This window comes from Chaetura pelagica, unplaced genomic scaffold, assembly GCF_000747805.2.
Source record: "Chaetura pelagica isolate M959 unplaced genomic scaffold, ChaPel_1.0 scaffold244, whole genome shotgun sequence".
NCBI classification, from domain to species: Eukaryota; Metazoa; Chordata; class Aves; order Apodiformes; family Apodidae; genus Chaetura; species Chaetura pelagica.
In genome coordinates, this window is record NW_009953719.1 from 2,550,752 (window position 1) to 2,556,751 (window position 6,000).

At 48.0% G+C, this 6,000-nt stretch overlaps 1 protein-coding gene across 1 annotated transcript in view; it reads left to right on the plus strand.

Moving 5' to 3' along the window:
• SH3BGR (SH3 domain binding glutamate-rich protein) overlaps positions 1-6,000 on the plus strand; it is a 50,663-nt gene that overhangs the window by 38,474 nt on the left and 6,189 nt on the right. The window lies entirely within an intron of this gene.

The window sequence follows — 6,000 nt, forward strand, 5'->3', positions numbered from 1 at the left end:
AAATAAGAATTTCTTCTACAAACTAGGAGCTTGTCCTCCTTGGGTTGGCACAAGAGGAGAAAGGTTTCTGTGCATGGATTCTTCTCCAAGCCACAGGGAGCTGTAATGTGATGCAGTGGTGACAAAGAGAAATGTGATGAGAAGATGCACTAAGGAGCTATTTTCAGAAGTGAAGGGAATACTGAGTAATGTGGCAAAACACTCCAGTGGCATTTCATCTGGGACAGGTACAGTACCCCTGTTTCACACTGTGGCATTGGGAAAAGGTATTCCAGATATCAGGAATATGCTTGTACTGACTAATTTACACGAGGTGGCAACAGGACCTTTGTTGGCATAGTCCAGCAACATTTCTTTATTTCCAAATTTGAAGTTCCCCAAAATGGTGGATATTGGTGGTTGTTTTGTATTTGGGAATAGAGAAAACATAAAACTGGAGAAGCAGCTTGCTCCAGAGGAAGGGGAAATAATGTGTCTTCAGCAGGTGCACACTGCACATCACGCCTTACATATCATGGGGAAACGCATGAAAAATAAAGCAAGGAGACAGGTCTGACTGTATTAACAGCATATGCTGAATATATGGGACAGGTTACCTGAAATTCTGAGAAATGGGATGACAGCAGGAATATTTCCAGGATCTGGAAGCATCTGTCACCTGAAAGGAGAAAGCTGCTGGTGAGGCAGGGAATGACAGGTCCGCTTCACACTGCTGCATGGCTCTTCCCTGTGGGGATATGGCCGAGACTTTGCAGGACCTAGCAAGGAAGCTGGGAACTTCCCTGGAGAAACTGGCTGCTGTTTGCAACCAAGGTCTCTCTGGTGGAAATCTGCTACCTTGGGATGTCTGTCATTTATCAGAGGTAGCAGAGGAGAGTGAATTAAACCAGTGCTATATACCCTTAGTAAAGTATTCTGCTCTCCTGCTCTTAGCAGTACATTTTTAACCACTCGTGATCTTTGCCTGACAGTTACTATTCCTAACATCAGCATCAACATCTCTCAAGTGACTCATGCTAAAAACACAGGTATTTTGGTGCATGGTGTCTTAAGGGTGCGTGTTGCAGTCTTGTCCACGACTACTCAAACATCACAGGAGCCTGGCAGACACTTGATCCTTGTCAACATCAGCAGACCTCAAGACTCAGAAATGTGCACTGAGATAATTAATCTCCAGGGAGGTGATGAAGCCTCTTTGGATTGCAGACAGGCCCACTCGACAGTTGCCTATGGGGTGAGTCTGAGTCCCAAAAGCTGGCAGCAGGGCTTACCGACGTACTGTAAATGAAGATCAGCAGCTTCTGAAGGGTGGCCCATATCACTGTGTTTTTTGTCTCCAAATTAGATGCAAACTTGACAGCAGAAACTCAGCAAGTGCTTCTTCCTCGCTTGGTGCCATTGGTCAGTGAGGTGGCATCTGCGTGGCAGATTCTGCCCCAGAAGGGGAGAAACAGGTCCAGGGGCTGCCGTGTCCCTTTCTCAGACTCCTACACTGAAAAAAGAAGTGCCTCTGTGAGCTTAAAGCCATCTTCTGCTCACCAGAAAGAAGTCAATGGTACCTGCTACAATAAATTATTTTCTGCTTATTTTCATATATTTTACCCACTGAGGGGTCATGGGGTTTAACGAAGCCAGATTTTTCATCATGTGCTGAAACCAGCTGCTGTTACAGATGTGTGCATGGAATGCAACAACCTTGCAAATATCAAAGCAATGTGGCATCAAGAGATCATAGAATGATAGCATGGTTTGGATTGGAAGGAACCTTTAAAGTTTACCTTGTCCAACCTCTTCTTCGATAAGCTGGGACATCTTCAACTAGATCAGGTTGCTCAGAGCTCCTTCCAACCTGACCCTGAACACTTCCACCCTGTATCAACCACAACACACTTGTAACAAGGCTGCTCTGTTGCCTTTAGCATCAGTTGAAAAACAGGTAGAAAATCTGAAGACCTAAGTTGAGCTCGGTTTTCATTGCTGCTGCTGTGGTGCAGCTCTGCTGGCAGGTGTGGTCTCTCAAAGGCTGGTGGCATCAGGCTGCCTATTGTAGTGACAACAAGCAGCTCCAGGCTTGAGTCAAAGGCTTCTGCTAAGGGGCCCTTTATCCATCAAGGTGGATGTTTAACAATGCACCTGGTGTGCCAGTGAACTTTAAACTTGTCTCATAACATTATACGCCTTTGCTGGCTCTTTACAGGACTCAGCACGACATGTGCAGGGCAGAGTTGGCAGCTGCCCACAAGACAAGCTCATCTTGCCTTTCAGGCTGCTGCTGAGGGCTGCTACCAACAGTGTGTCTCCCAGTCCGGGTCCACTGAGGTGGGGGTGCAGAGTGGCACATCACTGTCCCTTGCCCTGGTCCTCACTGGCCGTGCAGAGGTGGCACTTGGGCTGAGCACTCACAGGCAAATTTGTTTTGGTGGCTGCAGAACTCTTCTTTGATGATGCTTTGGGGAAAAGCATCTTGCAAGCTTTCTAGAAAATATTTTTGCTCTGAGAAACACTGGTGTTTCTTTACAATGTAGAGAAAAGACAAAAAAAGGATAATACAATACTTTGTTTTTTTAAACCTGGAAGCCTTGGTGGACTTAGTTTTAACTCAAATGACCTGACACTTTTGGGTTGACAACACCTGTTTTGAGCCAGATCAAAAATCTGCTATTTGGATACTTTCTCCTTGGCTTTTGCTCTGTCATCAGCCCAGAACAGGAACACAATGATAATAAATTTTAAAAACCCAACACATTAAACTTAGCAGCTCAGAGGGATCCATTTGTCAGAGCCATAATTGAGTGAACAGCTTTCTGGCACTGCAATCAAGCTCCATCAGAACCTTCATCTCAAGCTGTGCACCAGGTAACAGTGCTCAGATCAGTCAGCGCCTGGAAAACATTTGCAGGCAGATAAAGCCAGAAGGGAAGGAGTGAGAGTTATATTAACCTGGTTTTCAATCACTTTTTCTGGGGGATCACATCCTTGTCTGGGTGGCACCACTCCTTCAGGAGGCAAGAAGATACAAGTTCTGCCCCCAGGTCAGGCCATTGGGCTGGGGGGGCAGAAACCCCTTCCTCAAGGGAAATGAGGGCATGTGAATGGGGCATACACTTCATGGCTTTGCAGCAGTTGTGGCCCAGTGTCCTGCACCCAATTCTCAGGGATTTTTTTCTTTTTTTTTTTTTTTCAAAATGGGGGACAGGGCAAAGAAACACAGACAGATGAAAAGCCTCTCTATACTTCCAGTTAATTGCGCAGTGGGTGGAGGCTGAAAAATACTTATTTCCTTATTCCTGCAGGCTGAAGCCCTGGAGCATGTGATTTAATTATCATCATTGTTGTAAGGCAGTGCCCAGTGGCTGCTGAGAGGGAGGACATTTCGGGGGGGCTTAGGAGGCCACTGGTTCCTGGGGAAGACACGGAGGCCCCTGGTTTTTCCAGCCCCTGCCCCTCCAGCAGCTCCCCACAGAGAAGTGCCAAAGACTCCTTCCAGGAGAGAGCCAAAGTGCTGCAGGCAGCAAGGGGGGGGGGGCTGTGATGGACCTTTCTGGTGGCTCCAATGTTTCATACACTGCACTTTTCATTTAAGTAAGCCACGTGTCTTAAAGTCTAAAGGGCTTGGAGCCCAGCCTGAAATGCTGTACCAGGAGGCATGTGGGAAGGTCTGGTTGCACTTGAGAGCACCATTAGTTTTTGTTTTTGTTTTGGGTGCTCTGTCCTGCTCTGGTTTCATGCTAGAGGAGGAAGGTGGAAGTATGGGAAGAGTTAACAGGACCCAGAGGGTGAAAAACAGCCTGGCAAATGGGGGATGTAATCAGCTCAGATTGCTCAGCCTAGCAAAGGGGGGGACGAAGGGGAGCTGGTGGCTGCTCTATGTAGGTCATCTTTGTAGGCCAGACCTTTGAGCCCCGGCCAGCTGTGAGGCAGGCAGGGATGTGGCAGACCCTGTGGCCAAAACCTGCAGCACAGTGGTTGGCAGCACTGGGTCCATCCTCAGAGGGCAAGGAGGGCTAAGAGCCAGGTGGAGCCAGGGTCTATAGTTACCCAGGTCCGCCTTCTTCCCTTTCTTGTAGACTGGAGTGACATTTACTATCCACCAGTCCTCAGGCACCTCACCTGTTGCCCACGACTTACCAAAGATGATGGAGAGTGGCCTAGCAATGACCTCCAGCAGTTCCCTCAGCACCCATGGGTGTGTTCCATCTGGACCCATCGATTTATGGATGTACAGATTGCTCAACTGATCTCTAACCCAATCCTCATCTACCAAAGCAAACTCCTCCTTCATCCTGACTTCTTCTGGGGCTTTAGGGATCTGGGGCTCCTGGGGAGAGTCTGCAGCAGTAAAGACAGAGGCAAAGAAGGCATTCAGCACCTCTGCCTTCTTTATATCCTCTGTCACCAGGGCACCCACCTCATTCAGCAGTGGGCCTATATTGCCTCTAGTGTTAGTTTTGTCAGCTATGTATTTGAAGAAGCCTTTTCTGTTGTCTTTGACCTCACTAGCAAGGTTTAGTTCCAAAGAGGCCTTAGCTTTCCTAATTGCCTCCCTACATCCTCTGGCAACAGTCCTATATTCCTCCCAAGTGGCCAGCCCCTCCATCCATGATCTGTAGATTCTCTTTTTCCATTTGAGTTTTCCCAGCAGTTCCTTGTTTAACCATGTGGGTCTCCTGGCTCCCTTACTTGATTTCCTACCCATTGGGATGCTCTGATCCTGAGCTTGGGAGAAGCGGTCCTTGAATGTTGACCATCTTGAGCCCCTTTGCCACCTAGTACCCTTTCCCATGAGACTTCCCTTACCAATTGTTTGAAGAGGCCAAAGTTTGCTCTGTGGAAGTCCAGGGTTCTGGTCCTGCTAGGTATTCTGTTCCTCCCACACAGGATCCTGAACTCCACCATCTCGTGATCACTGCGGCCAAGGCTGCCATTGACTCTCACTGCTTCAACCAGACCCTCCTTGTTGGTGAGCACAAGATCCAGCAGAACTCCTCTCCTAGTTGGTTTGTCCACCATTTGCATCAATGCACTGGAGGAACCTCCTAGACTGGGAATAGCTGGCTGTGCAGGCCTTTCTGCAAATATCTGGGTAGTTAAAATCCCCCACGAGGATCAAGACCTGTAGTTACAAGGCTGCTTTCAGCTGCCTGTAAAAAGCCTCAGCTCCCTTGTCTTCATCATGATGTCTGTAATAGACCCCCATAACTATATCACCCATGCCAGCCTGCCTCTTAATTTGTACCCATAGACTTTCCACTTGCTCCTCATCTGCCCCTTGACAGAACAGGTTATGGCTAAAGAGTCCTCATGGCAGCAGCAGGGAAACCTCCAGTGCCCAAAGGCCCCACACCATGGTGAGCATCAGGCAGCCTCATGTGCTGTGCCAATGCAGAAGACATGTGGTCCTTGTCTTCACCTGCTCACAGTTTTAAGGTGGCTGCAGGGAAACTTTTGGGCAGCTTATTCAGAAGGAACTCAAAAGGCAGCTTGATGGTAATCTGGGTCTGCTGACAGAGGGACAAGGCAAATCCACTGGGCAGGACATCAAAAAAACATAGCAAGATATAAGGCAAATCAGCCTATAGTTTGAATGGTTAGCTATTCCTGAAGCTTATCAGTAGAAACAAAAGGCTTTTGTGTTGCTCACAGGCCATAGTTCAAGCTGGTGTTCCTTGGCAGGGCAAAGCAAACACCCACCCAGCCTGCAGGGTCAGCTGTCCAAGGAAGAAAAAAAAGCTGCAGCCTGTGGCTCTGAGCACATTTCTCCTCCAATCCTTAGGAGACAGTGCTGCCAGGTTCAGTGCTGGCTCTGCTCATCAGATGGATTGCTCCAGGCTCCACTAGTAATTAGCACTGGAAATGACAGCTGCCAGAACAATGAAAGGGTGAGGATAGATGGGAGGTTTTATACAGGATTAAATGACAAGTTGCAGTCCATACATCTCAGATCTTGCACTGAGTTAGTGCTGCTGTAATTGGTTAAGGAATAAATTCACAGCTTCAGCA